This window comes from Petaurus breviceps, unplaced genomic scaffold (genome assembly GCF_028583685.1).
Source record: "Petaurus breviceps papuanus isolate PSGF00001 unplaced genomic scaffold, PetGlider_PUasm1.0 188, whole genome shotgun sequence".
Lineage (NCBI taxonomy): Eukaryota > Metazoa > Chordata > Mammalia > Diprotodontia > Petauridae > Petaurus > Petaurus breviceps.
In genome coordinates this window covers 5506423-5528104 of record NW_027185804.1, presented here as the reverse complement: position 1 = coordinate 5528104, position 21682 = coordinate 5506423, and the positions used below count along the sequence as shown (strand labels likewise).

Genomic DNA, 21682 nt, shown 5'->3' with positions numbered 1-21682 from the left:
TCTCTGATTCACAGTTAGTAAAGCATTCTATTTATCTCCTTATTTCTTGAGGCTTTTCTTTTATCCACTGAAGTTATTAATAGGATGTGCCATGTTTTTTCATGTTGCTAGCTATTTGTAAAATATAATGTTAGGATTTGCTGATTTGGGTATCATTTTGTATTTGCATACTCATTTTAAGGAATTCAGGGTCTGATCTATCAAATACATAATTACTTTTGATAGATATCTAATTACAATGTATATTCCATATAAGGTTATTCAAACCAATGTAGTTTTTCAATAATAACTTTAATTACAAACATCTCTGTAAAGTTTAAACACCATGGTAGCTTAATTTGAATGAGTGACCATTTTGTTGTTGTTCATTTGTTCATTCATGTCCAATTCTTTGTGACCCTGTGGAACATAGCACACCAGATATGCTCCACTATCTTCTAAAGTCTGTCCAAGCTCATGTTTATTGCTTCCATGACAGTATCTATCTCGTCCTCTGCTATCCACTTTTTTTTACCTTCAGTCTTTTCCAACTTGAGTGTCTTTTCTAATGAGTCCTGTCTTTTCATTATGTGGTCAAGGTATTTAAGCTTCAACTTCAGTATTTTCCTTTCCAGTGAGTAGTCTGAATTAATTTCTTTAAGTATTGAATGATTTTATCTCCTTGAGAGTTCAAGAGACTCTCAAAAGTTCTCCAGCACCACAATTCAGAAGTATTGGTTTTTGCCATACTCAGCTTTCCTTATACTCCAAATCTTACAACTATATGTTACTACTGGAAAAACAATAATTTTGACTAATACAGACCTTTGTTGGCAAGGTGTTGATGTCTCATGATATTAATTTTTTTTTTAATATTAAGCTTCAAACCAGCTTTTGCACTTTCTTCTTTTACCCTTATAAAGAGGTTTCTTAATTCTTCCCTTTCTGCCTTCAGAGGGTATTATTTGCATATCTAAGATTGTTGATATATTTCTTCCAGCTTAATTCTGGCATTTGTTTCACCCAGCCTGGCATTTTGAATGATGCACTCTGCATATAAGTTAAATAAATAAAGTGACTACATACAGCCTTGTACTCCTTCTCCAGTCTTAAACCAATCAGTTATTCCATGTTCAATTCTAACTTTTGCTTCCTGACCTGCATACAGGTTCCTCAGGAGACAGTTAAGATGATCTGTTAATCTCATCTCTTTGAGGACTTAGCACATTCTGTTGTGATCCACAGTGTCAAAAGCTTTAGTATAGCCAATGAAACAGAAATAGATGTTTTTCTGGAACTCTCCCTTGCTTTCTCCATAATCCCGTAGATGTTGGCAATTTGGTCTCTAGTTCCTCTTCCTCTTCAAAAACCATCTTGTAATTCTTTGCTCACATATTGCTGAAGTCTTGTTTGCAGAATCTTAAGTGTATCCTTGCTGGTGTGTGAAATGAGTGCAGTTTATTCAGTAATTTGAACATTCTTTGGCATTACCCTTCTTTAGGATTGGGATGAAAATTGATCTTTTCTAATATGAAGGCCACTATTGTGCTTTCCATATTTGCTGGCATATTGAGTATAACACTTTAACAGCATAATATTTTAGGATTTTAGATAGTTCAACTGGAATTCCATCACCTTCACTGGCCTTATTATTAGCAGTACTTCATAAGGCCCACTTGACTTCATTCTCCACATGTATGACTTTAGATCAGTAATCCCACCATTATGGTTATTGATGATGTGAAGATTTTTCTTCTGTAGTTCTTCTGTGTATTCTTTCCACTTCTTCTTAGTCTCTTCTAACTTATGTTAAGTCCCTACCATCTTTCTACCGTCTTTCATCATGGCAATTTTTTCGTGAAAAACATTCCCTTGATAGCTATAATTTTCTTGAAGAGATCTGTCTTTCCCATCTTGTTTTCTTCTGGGTTTGGTTTTTTTTTTTTTTTTTGAATTGCTCATTAAGAAAAAACTTCCTTATCTTTCTTTGTTATTCTCTGGAATTCTGCATTAAGTCGAGTATATCTTTCCCTTTTGCTTTTCATCTAAAAGTAAAGCCTTATCAGAAAGCCATTTTGCTTTCTTGCTCTTCATTTTCTTTGGGATTTTTTTTTCTTTTTGCTGCTGTCTTCTGTACATTTGTTGTGAGCCTTTGTCCATAGTTCTTCAGATTTAATCTTTAATCATTCTACTAGATTTAATCCCTTAAATCTATTTACGCCTTTCATTTCATATTCATAAGGGATGTTATTTAGATTATACCTATATGGTCTTATGGTTGTCCCTACTTTCTTCAATTTAAGTCTGAATTTTGCAATAAGAAGCCTATGATCTGAGTCACAGTTAGCTCCATGTCTTGTTTTAACTGTGTATATAGAGCTTTCCCACTTTTGGCTGCAAAGTATACAGTTAATCTGATTTTTTTTTTTTTGGTTATTTGTCTGATTTATTCTGGCATTCTGCATTGCTGCCCTTACTCATCTCTGTATGGAGGGCCGTGGCTCAGGCCTACACTCTGAGGTTGGTGCGATTGTGGTACTTCTGGAAGGGGTCATCCACGTACCAGTTCCGCCTCTTCCAGAAGGACGTGGTCATCTTGTCGAGCAGTTTGCTCTGAGTCTTGTTGCAGAACACCTGTTCCCGAAGGCGCTTTTTCCGTGCAGGCTTCTTCTTCCACAGCCTCTTCTTATAACTGGCCTGCTAAGGATTGCCTAAGGGTACCCACATGCAAGACTTGTAACAGGTGGAACTAGTTTGGCAGCAGGAGAAACAAGTGGTGTTTGAAAATGGCTAAGCCGCCGTGCAGACAGCGTGGAAATCAGACGCATGGAGTTGGAGCAATTTTGGAGGGCCTATGAAACCAAAATATTGAGCGGTCGAACGATCCCTGCAGCAGCCCATGCCGCCAAAGTGGACGCCGCCATCTTCCCGCTGCCGTTAATCTGATTTTGATATTGAGCATCTGGTATGTGTAAAGTTGCCTTTTGCATCGTTGAAAAAGAGTGTTTGTGGCTGGCCGGAGGGACTCCAGATCAGCAGCAGCTGTGGCCGTTTCCAGAATTATCAACACATAGATGCAAAGGACAAAGTGAAAGGTCAGTACAGTCTAGACTTTGGGACCCAGTAACTAGATGTGCTCGGCTTTTGCCCCGGAGGCGAGAAGCTGCTGAAATGCTCAGCACAGCCAGCCAGTGCCACGTGGCAGCTTCAGCTCCTGGCCTGCAGAGTGTAGGGGGACCAAGCACCAGTCTGAGGGGTAAGCACTCTTGCTTTAACCTGCTTGGATCTGGATTGCAGTCTAGGGTGGAGGTCCTGGGGTGTGTGTCCAGCTTGCCACAGCATGTGGAGGCCTCAGAGAGGGCATCCATCAAATACCTCTGGCAGCTGAGAAAACCCCAGCATTTGGGACGAAAGCTCCCCTGGTCTGGTGGCAGAGTCCTACTGTGGCAAAAAGCCTAGGGGTCAGGTGACTGAGGAGCGACATGACCAGGCAAAGGAAACAAAGTAGACAGAAGATTCCAACATTAGACTCCTATTTTGGGGACAAAAAGGAGCAAAGCATGGAACAGGAGGAAGACAGTGAAGTCAGAACTCCTTCACCAAAAGCTTCCAAGGAAAATACAAGCTGGTTACAGGCCATAGAGGACCTTAAGAAGCAGATTAGAGAAGTGGAGGAAAAATTGGGAAGAGAAATGAGAACAATGCAAGAAAATTATGAAATGAGAGTCAACAGCCTGACTGAGGAAAATCATACCTTAAAAAAGACTAACTCAATTGCCAAAAGAGGCTCAAAAAGGCAGTGAGGAGAAGAATGCCTTAAAAAGCCGAATTTGCCAGATGGAAAAAGAATCTCAAAAGCTCACTGAGGAGAATCATTGCTTCAGAATTAGATTGGGGCAAATGGAAGCTAATGACTTTCTGAGAAATCAAGATGCTGTTAAACAGATCCAAACAAATGAAAGAATAGAAGGCAATGTGAAATATCTCATGGAAAAAACCACAGACCTGGAAAATAGATCCAGGAGAGATAATTTAAAAATTATTGGACTACCTGAAAGCCATGATCAAAGTAAGAACCTAGAAAGCATCCTCCAGAAAGTTCTCAAAGAAAACTGCCCTTATGTTTTAGTACCAGGGGGCAGAATAGAGGTTGAAAGAATCCACCGATCACCTCCTGAAAAAGATCGCAAAAAGAAAACTCCTAGGAATATTATAGCCAGGTTACGGAATTCCCAGATTAAGGAGAGAATATTACAAGCAGCCAGGAAGAAACAATTTGAATATTGTAGAAACACAATCAGGATAACCTAGAATCTGGCAGCTTCTACACTGAGGGATTGAAGGGCTTGGAATATGATATTCCGGAGGTCAAAGGAGCTGGGATTAAAACCAAATGTCACCTACCCAGCGAAACTGAGTATCATGTTTCAGGGGAAAATATGGTCATTCAGTGGAATAGAGGACTTTCAAGCATTCTTTTTGAAAGAAACCAGAGTTGAATAGAAAATTTGCCATTCAGATACAAGAAGCAAGAGAAGCATGAGAAGGTAAACAAGGAAAAGAAATCATAAGGAACTTACCAAAGCTGAACTATTAACATTCCTACATGGAAAAACAATAATTGTACTTATGAAACTTTTCTCAGTAGTTGAAGGGAATATATATATATATATATGTCTCTATATGAGGATATATGGGCATATGAATACATATGTGAATGTGTGTATATATGTTTACAGGTATACATAGATAGAGGGCACAGGACCAATTTAACAGGAAGGGATGATACTTAAAAGGTGAAATTAAGAGGTGAGAGGAATATAATGAGAGGAGATGGGGAGAGACAGAATGGGGTAAACTATTTCATATAGAAGAGGCGAGGGGAAATGGTTACAATGGAGGGGAAGAATAGGAAGGTAAAAGGGAATGGGTCAACCTTATTCCCATTGAATTTGGCTTGAGGAGGGAATGAAAAACACACTAAATAGGGTATCTCACCCTCCAGGAGAGTAGGGGGGAAGGGGGTGAGAGGGAGTATGATGAAAGGGAGGGCAGGCTGGGGGGGAGGGAAGTTGGAAGCACCCACTTTTGAAAAGGGATGAGATCAAAGTAGAGAATAGAAAAAGTGGGAGGTGGGATAGGAGGGAGGGAAGTATAGCCAGTCTTTTACAATGTATCTACTATGTTATTGTTTTGCATTAGCCACACATGTACAACCTATACTGAACTGCTTATCTTGCCCTGCTGGAAAAGTCAAAAGGGGTGTGGGAGAAAATATGGGAGAGAGTAGATTGGAGGAGGGGATATCCTGTGGGACTGCTATTTTGGGGTGGTGGGTAGTGGAAAAACGGGGAGAAAATTTGTAACTCCAAATCTGACAGAAATGAATGATGTAAATAAGAAGTTAATAAAGCATTTGAAAAAATTAAAAAAACAAAAAAAAGAGTGCTTGCTATGATCAGTGAGTTATCTGGACAAAACACTGATAGTCTTTGCTCTGCTTCATTTTGTTCTCCAAGGTCAAATTTGCCTGTTATTTAGGTTATCTTTTTTTTTTTTTTTGTTTTGTCTTTCCAGTCTTTTATTATAAATTGGGACTTTTGGGGGGGGTTTATTTCTAGAACATATTGTAGGTCTTCAAGGAACTGAGCAACTTTGACGTCCTCAGCATTAGTGGTTGGAGCATATTACTCTGATGTGGAATGGCTTGCCGTGGATTTGAACAGATACCATTTTGTCATTTTTGAGATACCCTAGTATTCTTTGTCTCACCTTCTTATTGATCATGAAGGCTACTCCCTTTCTTTTAAGGGATTCTTGCTCACTGTATTATATGTAATGATTACCTGAATTAAATTCACCCATTCTTGGTCATTTAAGTTTATTGACACCCAAAGATTTCAGGGTTTAATTTTTCCATTTCCTCTTTAACTACATCCAGCTCACCTTAATTCATAGATCTTACGTTGCTGGTTCTTATAAATATTGATCTTTATGACATCGGACTTTCCTTTTGTCACCAGACTCATCTGTAGCTGAACTTCCTTTTGCCTTTGGTTCAGCTGCTTCATTCTTTCTAGATCTACTTGTGGTTGTTCTCTGTTCTTCCCCAGTAATGTGTTGGATACCTTATGACTCAAGGGGCTCATCTTCCGATGCCCTATCTTTTATTATTTTAATGGTCTTCATTGGTTTTTCTTGGCATAGATACTGGAGTAGTTTGCCATTTCTTTCTTCATTGTATCCCCTTTTGTGAGAACTCTCCATTATGACCTGTCTGACTTGAATAACCCTTGATGGCATAGCTTATAGTTTCATTGAGCTATGTATGTTTGTCCTCTATGACAAGGTAGTGATCCATGAGGGGTGACCATTTATAGTAATTATAATATTGTTTCTCCTTTCACATAATGCCCTCTTTTTATAAAATCAATGAATATGATAGGGCATTCTTATAATCATTACATCTGTTTAAGGCTCCTTTATCCCTTTATCCCTGGTTATTCAGCCCATCACTGATCTATACTTCCCCTGGTTCCCTTCTTCCCATTTACCTCAACAGTCGCCTTCCTGGGTCAATGCTTTCTCACTTCCTCAGGTGCCAATTTCCTTCAGGAGTTTCAACTATTCCCCCTTCCAATGACCAATAGACTTTTCAAGCACCAAATTTCCTAGGCCACTGCCAGTGTAAGGTCTCCATCTCCCTTCATATACCCTCTCTCCACCCATTGGATCTTTCAGTAGAGCTCCTTCCCACCACTCCTTCCTTTCATTGCCTTTTCAGTCCTTTCCCCTTCCTCCTCACCCACTTCCCTATAGGCTTTTCTCTTTTTGAGGCAACAGAGGTCAACTTCTTCTCATTACCAGCCCTTGATTTGATCCTGGTTATCACACACTACCTTCTGTCCTTTACTTCCCTTCCTTCCCACCTTCATGTACCCTACCATCTTGTAATGTAGTCCCACAAAAACCCAAAATATTGATTGACCTATAGGCAGGGTGTCTCCAGCTTCTGTCTATAATTCCCCCTGAACACTTCTTCACTTTCTGCTACCAGATTTTTACCTTTACCTCTGTCTCCTTCTGTACTTTTAGAATTCTCTTACTGGTCTCTCAGTTGTTACTCTGTTGCTGTCTTTGTTTTTTGCAATTATTCATTCTTCCTATATTTTTATTGTTTGAAGTGTTTAAGAAAGGAATCATTTCTTCAGTTTGGTTTTCTTTCTAAAAAATGTTTAAATGCTTCTTTCTTATTGAATATCCATCTTTTTTCATGAATCATTTAATTCAGATTTACACAGTATGTCACCCTGGGCTGGATCCTGAGCTCCATTGCCCACTATTCCATTCCCTCATATGTTTGTTAGTGGATGGAGAATAGTCCTACATTATTTGAATTTTTTTCCTTTGTATTTGAAGGTCTTTCTCCTGACTGCTTGTAGAACTTGTTTCTGAATTGATTGTATATCTTGGAGTTTGCAGCCTTAAGTTTTTTTCTGGAGGTGAGTTGTGTATTTGCATTCTTAATTTATTGTTCTTTTGTTTCTTTGGTAAGGCTTGTCACTGCAGATTTAATTTTTTTCTATTCTGTCCCTTATTTTTGCTATATAGGCCTTAAATTCTGCTCTCATATTTCTCATTTCTCTTTTGATCCACTAGAGAACAAGATGTTCTCTTCATATTACATAAGGTCCTTTGTCTTATCAAGTGTTGGATCATTTTCCTTTGTTTTGCAGTTTTTTTTCAGAGATTTCTGAACTTGTTTACTAGACCAGATCTTGAGGTTATATTTCCTTCTATTATTATTTTTCTTGTTGATTTATCTGCTTTTGTTTTAAGTCTTTTGAGCTTTCTTTTTTCCTGAAATCTTTGGTAACTTTAGCTTTTCCTCCCCTTATTTTCCTTTATCACTCTGATTCTAGTTTCCTTGGAGACTGAATCTCAAAAGTGTCTCAGCCTCTTCCCATGTAATTTACAGCTCACCAGCCTTATTCTCTTCCCCAAGTGACTTTTGGGTAGTCAGAACTGACCCCAGCTGAATGCTAGGCTCTTTCCCCCAGCCTTTGTGGAGTGCTACAGACTCCCTTTCCCCTCTTCTCCTTCCCCGTCTTCCCCATCCCCTGCCCTACATTCCTATCTGCACAGTGTCCTGCCCCGGTGTTCTGTCCTGCTTCCTCTCTTCCTTAGTTCTTTGTCCTGGCACTGGCTAGTCAGAACTTTGTAGCATTACTGCTATAGGGTTGTGACCCCTGGAAGGTTTTTGTTCCTGAAGGTCTGAAGCTACACTGCCTGTCTCTTGAGGCCAGAACAAACTTCTGCAGCCTGAATCTGGGGTCTCCATAGGACTGGAAAGAAGGAGGGGAGACTGGGATGTGAGATTGGATTTTGTAGTACTGTGGTGTGTCTTTTGAGTCTGCTAGGGCAGTTTTGATTCTGGTAACATGGGAGTTCAGGAAGGTATACTGAGTGAGCTCAGGATTAGTGAGCAACAGTTCATAGGTTTTTGAAAGTTTTTGTTTTTTTAAACCTTCTTTTGGAGTCTGATTGTCCTAGACCATGGAGACAGCTGAATTTCCATAATTTTTTTTGTGCATAATTTCTGTTTCGGAGAGGTTTGAGAAGTTGTGGGGATCAGAAAAAATGTCTAATCCTCCATATTGTTATTCACATGACTCAGAAGTTCTCTTATAAATGACTTTAAAAATTTAATAGAGAACTTTATATTTGCTTCTGGAAGTAATAAGGAGGCAGTAGGAATGATTGAACATGAGAGTGATATGGTCCAAGGCTTCCTTTTATCTCTAGATATTTGGTATTGAAGGTCATTCACAGTGTTGCTTCTACCTACCTATTTTTCTAGCTTCTCCCTATCATACATTCTATGTCCTAGCACAATTGAACTCCAAGCTATGGGATAGTGGCTTGAGGAGATGGTAGGGTCAAGCAAAAGTTTTTAACATTGGGAGATATTTGAGCATATAGGAAAGGAACAGGGAAGACACCAGTAGGTAGAGATTGAGGTGACTTCAGAGGCAAGCTTTCCAATAGTAAAGGAAAATTAAGGAAGGTATACTATTAAAGGCAAGTGTTTGAGCCTTGGTGAAAAGACCGCCTCTTCATCAGATTCTAGAGGAAAGGAAGAGAGATGGAAGATGATGTCATGGGGTTTTTGATGTAGACCAGGAAAGAAGAAAGAACTCATAGCAAATCGCCTCTGTGAAAGAGAAGTCTTTTGCTTAGATTGAAGCAGATGCAGTGGTTTGGAAGGCCTGAGGAGAAGAGAAAAGGTTTAAAAACAATAGCAATGTCTTCTAGCATTATTGAGCAGTGAGTTGAAGCAGGGACTGTGTATCAGTCAAGTATTTATTAAACCTACTATGTTTCAAGCACTGCTAGGCTGGGTATACAATTGGAAAGATTGAAACATGCTACTCTGAAGGAGCTTATACTCTTGGATGGTTAGAAATATAAAACTTGTACATATAGAAAGTGTCTTTAAAAAGTCAATACAGTTTTAAGTTATTAAAACTGTTAAAGCTTAAAACTTCATTAAAACTTTTTGGGATACGCAGTATAAACATATACAGAATAAATATAAGATGGATAATAGAGTAGGCATGCCAGTAGGGGAATCAGGAAAGGCTTTACATATAAGGTAGTGTTAGAGCATCATCTTTGAGGTGAAGGTGAGGAAAGAATACATTCCAGGTGTGAGGGATGACAAGGACAAGATATGGAGAGAGGGGGTGGAGTGTTATGTGGTGAACAGAGAGGATTTTGAATGGATCATGGAATAAATGATAAGAATAATCCAGGATCGGGGGTTGACAAGTGTCACTAGACCAGGGGACAATGGATTAACATATAAAAATAGTATATAGTTGAACTGGTCATACCATTAAGATGAGAGGCAATGTAGTCAATGTAGGGGTGTTAATATATAGGCATTACATAAATTAATTATATAAGTATAAAATATATACAGCATAAATAAAAAAGTTGATAACTATAAATATATGCAAAGTAGTTAAATACAAGCTAGTTATAGAGGAAAGGCTCCCACAGTTGCACTACTCCTCAGAAAAGGCTTCTCGAAATTGGAACACTAATATATTGTTGGTGGAGTTGTGAACTGATCTAACTATCTGGAGAGCAATTTGGAACTATGCTCAAAAGGCTATTAAATTGTGCATACCCTTTGACCCAGCAATACCACTTCTAGGTTTGTATCCCAAAGAGATAATAAAAATGGGAAAAAGACCCCCATGTACAAAAATATTTATAGCTGCTCTTTTTGTGGTGGCCAAGAATTGGAAATTGAGGGGTACCTATCAGTTGGGCAGTGACTGGGCAAGTTGTGGTATATGAATGTAATGGAATACTATTGTTCCATAAGAAATGATGAGTGGGCAGACTTCAGAAAAATTTGGAAAGACCTATATGAACTGATGCTGAGTCAAGTGAGCAGAACCAGGAGAACATTATACACTGTAACAGCAACAATGTGCAATGACCAACTTTGATAGAATAAGCTCTTTTCAGCAATGCAAGGATATAAAGCAACTCCAAAAGACTCATGATGGAAAATGCCATCCACATCCAGAGATAGAATTATGGAGTCTGAATGCAGATCGAAACATACTATTTGCTCTCTTTCTCTCTCTTCTTGTTTCTTCTTTCTTGTGGTTTCTCCCATTGGTTCTAATTCTTCTTTACAACTTGACTGATGTGAAAATATGTTTAATATGAATGTATATGTAGAGTGTATCAGATTGCATACCATCTTGAGGAGAAGGGATGTAAGGGAAGGGAGAATATCTTTTTTCCAATTTATTTATTTAGTTTTCAACATTCATTTCCACAAGATTTTGAGTTACTAATTTTGCTCCCCATCTCTCCCTTACCCCCACCCCAAAATAGTGAGCCTACTGAATACCCCTTCCCCCAATCTGTTCTCTCTTATATCCCCCCATTCCTCCCCGACACTTTCTAATAGGGAAAGATGGATTTCTATACCCCAGTGCCTGTATATCTTATTTCCCAGTTGCATGTAACATACATTAACATTTGTTTTTTGAAACTTTGAGTTCCAGAATCTTTCCCTTCTTCCCTCATCACCTACCCCCACTGGAAAGACAAGCAGTTCAACATAGATTATACATGTGTAGTTGCGCAGAACATTTCCATAGTAGTTATATTGTGAAAGACTAACTGTATTTCCCTCCATCCTATCCCACCCCCCACTTATTCTATTTTATACTTTGACTCTGTCTCTTTTCAAAAGTGTTTGCTTCTAACTACCCTCTCCTCCAGTCTGCCCTCCTATCACTCCCCCCCCTTTATCCCCTTTCCCCCCTGCTTTCCTGTATGGTAAGATACCTAATTGAATGTGTATGTTATTCCCTTCTTAAGCCAAATTCGATGAGAGTAAGGTTGACCCATTTCTTTTTGCCTTCCTGTTCTTCCCCTCCATTGTAACAGTTTTCCCTTACCTCTTCTATATGAAATAATTTACCCCATTCTGTCTCTCCCCATCTCCTCTCATTATATTCTTCTCTCACCTCTCAATTTCATCTTTTAAGTATCATCTCTTCCTATTCAATTGGTTTTATGCCCTCTGTCTTTGTATACCTGTACCCATATATACACACACTCACCTATGTATTCATATGCCCATATACCCTCCTATAGACACACACATACATATATATTTAATATGTATATATATATATACACATACATACACATTTCTATTCCTTTCAATTATTCTCATACTGAGAAAAGTTTCATAAGATACAATTATCATTTTTCCATGTAGGAATGTAAATAGTTCAACTTTGAGAAGCTCCTTATGATTTCTCTTCCCTGTTTACCTTCTCATGCTTCTCTTGCTTCTTGTATCTGAATATCAGATTTTCTATTCAACTCTGATTTTTTCATCAAGAATGCTTGAAAGTCCTCTATTCCATTGAATGACCATATTTTCCCCTGAAACATGATACTCAGTTTTGCTGGGTAGGTGACTCTTGGTTTTAATCCCAGCTCCTTTGACCTCCAGAATATCATATTCCAAGCCCTTCAATCCCTTAATGTAGAAGCTGCCAGATTCTGTGTTATCCTGATTGTGTTTCTATAATATTAAAACTCTTTCTTCTTGGTTGCTTTTAATATTTTCTCCTTGATCTGGGAATTCTGGAACCTGACTACAATATTCCTAGGAGTTTTCTTTTTGGAATCTTTTTCAAGATGTGATCAGTGGATTATTTCAATCTCTATTTTTCCCTATGGCTCTAAAACATCAGGGTAATTTTCCTTGAGAATTTCTTCAAGAATGATTTCTAGGTTCATTTTTTTTATCATGGCTTTCAGGTCATCCAGTAATTTTTAAATTATCTTTCCTAGATCTATTTTCCAGGTCAGTGGTTTTTCCACTGAGGCATTTCACATTGCCGTCTATTTTTTCATTTCTTTGGATCTGTTTAATAGTATCTTGATTCCTCCTAAAATCACTAGCTTCCATTTGCTCCAGCCTAATTCTGAAGGAATTTTTCTCTTCAGTAAGCTTTTGAGAGTCTTTTCCTATCTGGCAAATTTGGCTTTTAAGGGCATTCTTCTCCTTATTGGCTTTTTGAGCCTCTTTTGCCATTTGAGTTAATCTATTTTTTAAGGTGTTATTTTCTTCAGTCCTGTTGTTGACTCTCTTTTCATGATTTTCTTGCATCATTCTCATTTCTCTTCCCAATTTTTCCTCCACTTCACTTATTTGGTTTTCAGAATCCTTCTTAAGCTCCTCTATGGCCTGTAGCCAATTCATATTTTTATTGGAAGCTTTTTTGCAGGAGTTCTGACTTCGTTGCCTTCCTGCCATTTGTAGCAGCAAGCACCCCAGCGTCCCCAGGGCTGCTGCCACCACAGGTTCTTAGATCTGCTTTGTTAAAGGAAAGCAACTCAAAATGGGTTAACAAGTTTACTTTAATCAGTCAAACATATATTGTTTACCTAGTTCAGGGGAAAAAGGTCAGTACCCTGAACTTCAGAGTATACAGACAGAATTATCAAGACAGAGAAACAGATCAAGTAGTTTCCAAACTGTCCAGCCATTACATCCATACCAAATCAACATCTGGGTTTCAACATCTGGATGTTGAAGCTGAGGGGGGGCTCTCAACAACGGCTTCCCAGAATCCAGATCAAATCACAGAACACTTCTCAAAGTGAGCCCCAAAACAAAGCTACATATCAGGGCTTATATAGCCTTCTCCTGGCTCAGAGAATGTAACAACCTTCTGGACCCACTGGCCAATCAAGAAGTATCTACTGAAAAACAAGCCTCCCACCCCAGGCTCCAGGTGCACTTTAGCCTGGGGGCAGGGAAGATCTTTAAATCTGCATTTCCATTACACCATTCCATGCGTTGATCTTTTTTGTCCTCAAAAAAGGAACCCGAAGTTGGATTTGTCTGCTTGCTTTGCTTCCTTTGCTTGCTCTTGTTGCCACTCACTTACTTGACTTTTGAGCATTTTGTCACAGTAGGATTCTTCTTCTAAGGAGGAGAGCTTTGTCCCAAATCACTGGGGTTTTCACAGCTGCTGGAGCTATTAGTTGGGTGCCCTCTCTGAAGCTTCCACATGCTCTGGCTCACTGGTCACACATCCCAGGACCTCCACCCTAGACAGCAATCCATATTCAAGCAGGTTAAAGCAAGAGTGATTACCCCTCAGAATGGTTGGTTGGTCCCCCTACAATCTTCAAGCCAGGAACTCTGAAGCAGCCACACAGCTGTGACCACCATGCCTCAGCTGCTTCTCCCTCCAGCAGCATAGGCTGGAGCGCACTCCTGGACTCTCTGTTCCCAGAGTGTATGCTGATCTCTCACTTTGTCTTTGGCATTTATGGGTTGATAATTCTGGAAACTGTCACAGCTGTTAGTGATCTTCTCTTCCAGCGTCTCTCTAGCTGCAGCTGGTCAGGCTGCCTTGAGCCTAAAACTGTGGGTTCACTGGGTGCTGGGCTTTGCTCCCAGCAGCCTGCGATGAACCCTTCCTGTCCTTCTGCCAGGCTGCCTTCAGCAGGAGATTGTTTCTCTCTTTCACTTTGTGGGTTCTGTAGCCCTAAAGTTTGTTTAGAGTCATTTTTTTATAGCTATTTGAGATGGTTATGGGGGGAGCACAGGGAATTTTCCTGCTTCTACACCACCATCTTGGCTCCACACTGATCTGGAAAATTTTTGTCCCTCCCTTTGTACCATGTCTAAATTTTTCCTTTTTCTTTTCTGAGTTTTTTTTTTTAATAGTATCTTATTATAAAATTTGGGTTGATGTTATACATACTATACATATATTTTATGCATTTCTGAGTTTCTAAACTTTTTCTTTGTCATCTGCTGGCCTTCATGTGTCTTCTACAGCTTCTGCAAAACTCCCCTAAAATTCCCATTTAATTTCTTATGCCCACCTGTGATATATCAAAACCAGGATTGGGAAAGTCAGAATGTGGAGGGGATAACTGCATTTCTTGGCATTTGATCAATCCAGGAAATTGTCTCAAATAATTGGCATGGCTTTCTGGTCCCCTGAAGCATAAGAACCCAGCCTATGGGAAGCTGGTGCTCCTCAGGTTTGGCTGCCTCTATCAATGTTCTGTCCTTATTGATCCTTTTTATACTTGAGTAAACTTTTCTTTTGTTAAAAAATGTTTTGTGGTCCATGAGTGTCTCATTTCTTTTCAGTTTCTGAGCCCAGACTAGCCTGAGGGAGTTCTGGCTTAAAACAGGAGGTGTAGACCACATACGCATGCAATCACAAAAATTGTTGTGAACACTAAAACTTATTACTCATAGCCACTGAGGGAATTTCTTCTTCCATTTATTAAAGTCCTACTATGTGTAAGTCATTCTACTACATGAGAGGAACAAAGGAATGTTCACTTTTGTATGTGCTTGTTGTCCATCTGTAGGCACAGATTTGTTTAAGTTAAGTCAACAAGCATTTATTCAGCACTTTACCATGTTCCAGAAACATGTGCAAAAAGATAATTCCTGCCCTAAAAGAACTTACATTCTAATAGGACAAGGCAACACACAGAACTGAAAAAGGGATAGGGGAGGCACCTGAATAAAGGGTATGGTGGTCTAGTTTAGAGAATGAATATGGCTGGTTTGGGCCCTTCTTCAAAATAGAGTTTCCAGGCTTAACTTACCAAAGGGAGAATGTAGCTCAGACCCCTAGATTTTAGGAGAGTAGATCTCAGAAGTTCAGGGAGAGTTTATGTAGAATTCCTTGGAATAAAAGTATTTGTTAAAAGTCATCCCTGGAGATTGTTATTCTGTTCATCAAAAGAAAGGAATTTTTTTTTTCCTTTATGAGGTAATAGAAAATCATAGTGTCTTCTGAAGACCTCTCAAATCTACTTTTGATTACAAATTGGTTGGGTTTCTTTTAAACTTATAAGCATGTAAGACATAAATTTTTACCTCGTTATGAAAATCTTAACAACCCTTATCTGGTGCATTTATCATTTTAATGCATTTAATCAACCAATAAATATTTATTAAACACCTCTCACGTGCCAAGTACTGTGCTAAGCTGTAGGGATGCAAAAAGAGAAAAAAGACAGTCCAGTGTGACTTGATGTACATGAAAGAAATCAGTACATATGGACCATATATATATATATTTTTTTTAATTTAAATTCTTATTTTCTTTCAATATTATTTCTCTTTAATTCTGTTATTAATTTTATCTCCTGAATATGAACAGACATTATTGAAATATTTAAAAACTTTTGCAGAATTCCACATGTAACTTATTTTCTTATTTTAATGGACAAATCACATTTTCCTTGATTTTCTCTGCAATTTTAAAGTAAATTACTTTGCATCTTTCTCTCAGGTTCTTTACTAAATATGATCATGAAAATAATGTTCACTCCCCCAAGTAAACCTTTTGAAAAATAGGAGATTATTCTGGAAAATGGGAGAGCCCTTATACTCCTACAGCAATTTTTAAACAGAAATTCATTTCCATAGAAATGAATGAACTTCTTTCATTATTTTGCTAAATGGATGAATTATGAAAGCCTTTTGTAAAATGATTTCCTACACTTTGTTTTAGTGAACGAATAGTTTTTATAAAGTTTACTTCTATTGTCCTTATTTTGTGAAGTTCTAATTAGCCAATAATTTGTATGAACCTTATAATATCTATCTTCTTAAAGAAAAAATGGAAACAAAGTGTTTTAAATTCTCTTATGCTAAACATGTTTTATCCATATCATATATTGGGCAGGAATATTATATATTGGTAGGAAACCTTTTTGTGGGCAGCTAGGTGGTGCAGTAGATAGAGTACCAGGACTGCAGTCAGGAAGACTTATCTTTCTTAGTTCAAATCTGGCCTCAGATACTTACTAGCCATGTGACCCTGGGCAAATCACTTCACCCTGTTTACCTCAGTTCCTTCATCTGTAAAATGAGCTGAAGAAGGAAATGGCAAACCACTCTAGCTTTGCCAAGAAAACCCCAGATGGGGTCATGAAAAGTCAGACATGACAGAAAAAAATGACTGAACACCAACAAAAAGTGACACAAAGCTAAATTATGCAGTTAATAGTTTGAATGGAAAAAAAAGGATTCAAAATGACAATGAGTGTTCAGAGTATGATTGTCTGAGCTATATTTAATTGAGATAAATGTAAAGTCCTCATGCATTAAACACACACACATCATGTAACAGGGAAGACAGAGCTTAGTTTAATTCATTTCAACAAATGTTTATTAACAACAATTCACATGAAAAAGATTTGGGAGTTTTAGTTGATTGCAAGCTTGTTGTAAACCAAAAGTGTGATATCGCTGCCAAGAATACTAATGGAATATTAGATTGCATTAATAGAAGTTGGATCCTGAACAGGGGACGTAAGAGGCCCCTATAACTTTCCCTGTTCGTACTCCTCTGTGTTGTGCTCAGTTGTGGTGCCTGAATTTTAAATGTTGCTTGGACAGGCTAGAGTGGGTGCATGGGAAGACATCCCAGATAGTGAAGGGGCTGATAATCATGACTTGAACATATATGCCTTTTTAAAAGAAAGTATTTGAAAGATGTATAAAATTATACATTAGGCATTTTCTGTGGTTCCAGTTAGCAAAATTAGGATTAATGGGTGGAAGTTGTAGGAAAGGCAGACTTCAAAATAAGGAAGAATTTTGTAACAATTAGAACAGGCTTGTTTTTTGACATTATATAGTAATTTTTAAAAATTCAGTTTTAATTTTTCTCAGTTCTGTATTGTCTCCTTCCTTCTTCTCCTTCACCATTGAAAAGGTAAGAAAAATAAAACCCATTATAAATCTGTATAGTCAAAATAAATTCCTGCATTAGTTGTATCAGGGAGAAAAAAGATATGTTTGTACTCTGAATCCATCAGTTCTCTGTCTGGAGGTGGATAGCATATTACATCATGAGTTCTTTGGGATTTTCATCCTGAGTCTTTTTGGAAATGTTTAGGCAGAGAATGTGTGGCCCTCATTACTGATAATGTATTTGTGGTTTGGGTGAGAGTTTAAATGAGTTGTTTCCAAGGTCCCTACTAATCTGAGATTTTATGAATGTAATAATACTTGAAAGGTGTTGCTACTGATTGGTACTACCCTTTGCTATGAATGGGGCTAATGAGACTTCTGTGTATTTATGTAACTGGTTACTTTTCTGACCTTCAAATTGCACTAGAAGCCAAATGGTTTGTTTTTAGGTTTTAGTGTCAGCCTGCTATTTGGGTTGTAGTCTCAAAAATGTGGCAGGTGGCCAGCAAATGCATAATTAAATTCCTTGTATTATTCAGTAAATTTCTTGGCAGTATTAAATGTGAGCATCAAGTTTGCCAGATGTGTAAAACATTTTTTAAAAAAAGCTACTCTGGGAAGAGTTTATCATACATTCTTGGTTAACTTTTGCGATTTGGGTCTAAGGCCAAGACAGAATATCTGTTTTTTAAATTTTTTTAAATGATAAATTATTTATGTAATATTCTAGAAAATCTGGACTTCCCATGAAGACCTAATACTTCCATAGCTTAGCTGCTTATTTCTCTAAAATATTCAACATTCACTTGGCATTTATTTGAAACCTACTATTTGTGAAGAACAGTGCTTGGAAAGGGATAGGGATAAACAATTTTTTTAGTAGTCACTGTCTTCAAGAAATTTGTTCAGTGTACCCAGATAGTGCTTAATACAAATCACATTATATTAAAAGCAAAGAAGATATCAAACAGATTGGTATATTTATGGGAGGAAGATCACTGTTAGCTGAAGATATCAGGAAAAGCTTCATGGAGGTCTTAAAGGGAGAAAAAAAGATATTTCAACAGAAATGTCAGGGAGACCATTATAAGTTTTTACAAAAACTTGGGGACAGGATGGAGCGAGATGAGATCAGGGAGTGACGAGTAGTCCAGTTTGACTAGATCATTGAGTCTTTGGAGAGAAATATTGTAAGACATGGTTGAAAGGCTAAGTTGGAGTCTGATTGGAGACCTTAAATATCAGGCCAAGGAATCTGTCCTTGATTCATTGGACAGCACGGAACTGCTGGAGTTTTGAGCAGAGGAAAGTGATCAGGCATGTGCATCAGGATGATGTATGAAATAATTGCTATTTTCTAATTTGTCCGTGTATCCCTTTTGTGTCATAGCTTAGAGGGAGAACATGATAGAAAAATGTTAGTATGTTGGACTTAGGCTGTAAAGACCTAGGTTTAAGTCCAGCTTGTCTTATCTCTGTGATTTAGTCTCTGCTGAAGTGAAACTCCTTTGTATTCTCATTCCTATTCACTGTAGCTCCTGCTTGGTAGCCCATACACCTTGGCTCTTCTGTCACATCATACTATCTGGAATTCCCGTTCAGCTGTTAACAAACTCTCCCCTCCCCCCCCATATCTGACATTTCTTCATTGCATGCTTTTCCCATCTTCCAGTACTCAAAGAAACCTGATTCTTGCTGGAAGACACTGTCTCTGACTATTTTCTACCTAACTTGATTGGTTATCCTCCTGTAATACCTCTCAGCACACACAGTATGCCAGCAGGAACCTCACTAATTCTAAATTATCCCATTACTAAAATAACTCATCAGACTCTTCTCCTTTGAATTTTACCACATGCATCTGTATTAGCCGGCCATATCCTTACCTCAGTAACTTACTGGCTTCCAAATCCTTCTCTCTCTTTTTCTAAAGGAAATTTCTTATCCTGACATATAGTCTTTTCCACCTGAATATTTACATTACTACTTTAGAATTTCAACCTACAGCTTGATATCCCTTCAAACATCTGGCCTCCTATAGCAGCAAGCACCCTTTTTTCCTATAGTATCCCTAAGGTCGTTAACTCCCATGGGCATAATTGATTTAATCGAAGCAGATGAGTCCCAGATCTGTATATTGAGTCCTCACATCCATTCTAGTTCTGAATCACAAACTGCTTGCCTGGGTACTTTTAATGGGATAGTACATTGGCGTCTTAAACTCAGAAGTCTTATCTCTTCTCTTAAGGGGCTTAATCCCTCCTCCCCCCCAGTTGCCTCTAGGAAAGTTTTCCAAAATGTGGAACATGTTTCCCATGGGGGAGGGGAAAAGGGAGATCAGAGAAGCAGTGACTAAAATATAGGGTATTTTTTTTTTTTTAGAACAACTACTGCACGAATCATATCCATCTTTTTCGATGAAAACAAAATTCACAGCAAAGTCAGTATTCCAACTAGCAGTGATACCTGCAGTGCAACAATTATCTGATATGTTGTATCTAAACCATATCAAACAAGTTTGGACAGATAGGTTTTAAATTCTTAGAAGCCAGGGCCAGGGCATATTGCATCTTTGTATGCCCTACAGACCATAGGATAATGGTTAACATGTAGTCAATAAATACTGCTTGGTTGATTGAGGAATTATATTTGATCCTTGTCAAAAAATATTCAGGAAATGAGATTTACAAGAGGTGCTTTCCAAACATTGAATAAAGAATTACTTTAATTGTTAAAATTTGCAAGATTATCTTCTGACTTGAAATCTTTATTGCTTGAGAATTTTTATAGATTTGCATTGTAGATGTTAGTTTAAGGTTTTAGAAAAATTCTTTTTAATAAAGCCTGTAGTAGAAACATAATAAGCTTTCATTTAAAGAGGAAAAATAAAGAGTTAACATAGCTCAGACAGTGTTATCAATGGTTTGCAAGTAAAGAAACAGTTTATCCTATTTCTCATTAATTCGGAATGTAAAATACATTAACAGTTCACTTCTGGAATTTAAAGGGCACGAAAGAGATGGCATTTTGACCCAAAATGGGACAAAGATTTATGCAAGAAAGTTGATATTGGGACTGGGGTTTAGGAACTGATATTTCTATAAACAATGCTTAAAGGGGCAGAGTGATTTCTGCAGTGCGATGGCTAAGGAAAAAGTGATGAATTTCTTACATGCTCTTATCTAAAGGAAATTATTCTTTTGTGTTGTGAGAGCTAGCAGGGCATAATGAATAGAGAGCCAGTCTGGAAGCCAGAGAGAACCAATGTCAAGTCCTGCTTCTGATACATACTTTGGGACCCTGGGCAAATCACTAACTCTCCAGTGCCCAAGGTAGCTCTTTAAGGCTCTAAGTTGTAGAAAAGGCAGAGGGAATTGCATTGGTAGAGGGAGTTCCTCATCTGGGAGTTAGTTCCATATACTAATGAAGTTACAGATCCAGTCCCTATACTTATTTGTTGTTAAAATTCTCTAGTCAGTTCATATAATATTAATGTTGCATCACCTGTTGATTATCCACATGTTCATTAGCTACTTAGAATCTTTTTGGGATTCTTCCTAACTTTTACCCTTATAGGAAGGGGCTTTCCTCATGATCAAGTAGTGTTTGTTGAAAGAAAATTAACTTTAAATCTTAATATTAGGCATTGATAAAGTGAACCACATAACCCAGAAAGAGCTGTTGTGGCATTGTTGGATGTGGTGTCAGAAGAATCTGGCTTTTCACAATCTGACTCTTCTACTTACTGGTGTTATCACCATGTGCAAACCATGGAGCTTCCCTGAGCCTCTGAGACTTCTGTAAGGTTTCATTACCTAAATTGTAGAATGACTGTGATCTCAGTGAATGTATAGAGTTCTCACACCAAGGAAATCATATGACAAAATGGTATGATTGTCCCAGTAGGGTGTATTTTATGTTCTCTTTTTGCTACTCCACTCCAGGACAAAAAAAGGAAGTAGTTCTTAGCCACATCCCTTGATTCTATGCTTTCCTCACTGCATACTGCTGTTTCTCTGGCAGTGCCCAGTTACTCTCAACTGTCACCCTTTTCACAGTAGTCCATCTCACCAAGTTATTTTAAAAGTCCTGTCAAACTTTTCTGTAGGAGGATTTTGGAATGTGTGCTACTGATATATACAGTGGAGAGGAATCATAAATACAGCTGCTTCTTAGTTTTTGTTGGTGCAAGTTTAATACACTAAACAGTCTCTTCCGTTCTTCTTACCACTTCCCATTCAGTTTACCATCCCTTTCTTTTGTCTCTAATCCTTGAGATTAAGGATTTCTTAGTCTACTCTACAGTCCTGGGTCAAGCTATTTCCTATGGTCCTCCTCTTCCCTCTTTTAGTTTCTGGAATAAGTACCCATGTGTGCCCCTTTTGGGGGTTTCATTAGACACTT

General features: G+C 38.0%; 1 protein-coding gene and 1 pseudogene across 2 annotated transcripts in view; one reads left to right on the top strand and one right to left on the bottom strand.

Moving 5' to 3' along the window:
* SBF2 (SET binding factor 2) overlaps positions 1–21682 on the top strand; it is a 526457-nt gene that overhangs the window by 44777 nt on the left and 459998 nt on the right. The gene's annotated exons all lie outside the window — the stretch shown is intronic.
* Positions 2398–3318, bottom strand: LOC138163385 (large ribosomal subunit protein bL35m pseudogene; annotated as a pseudogene).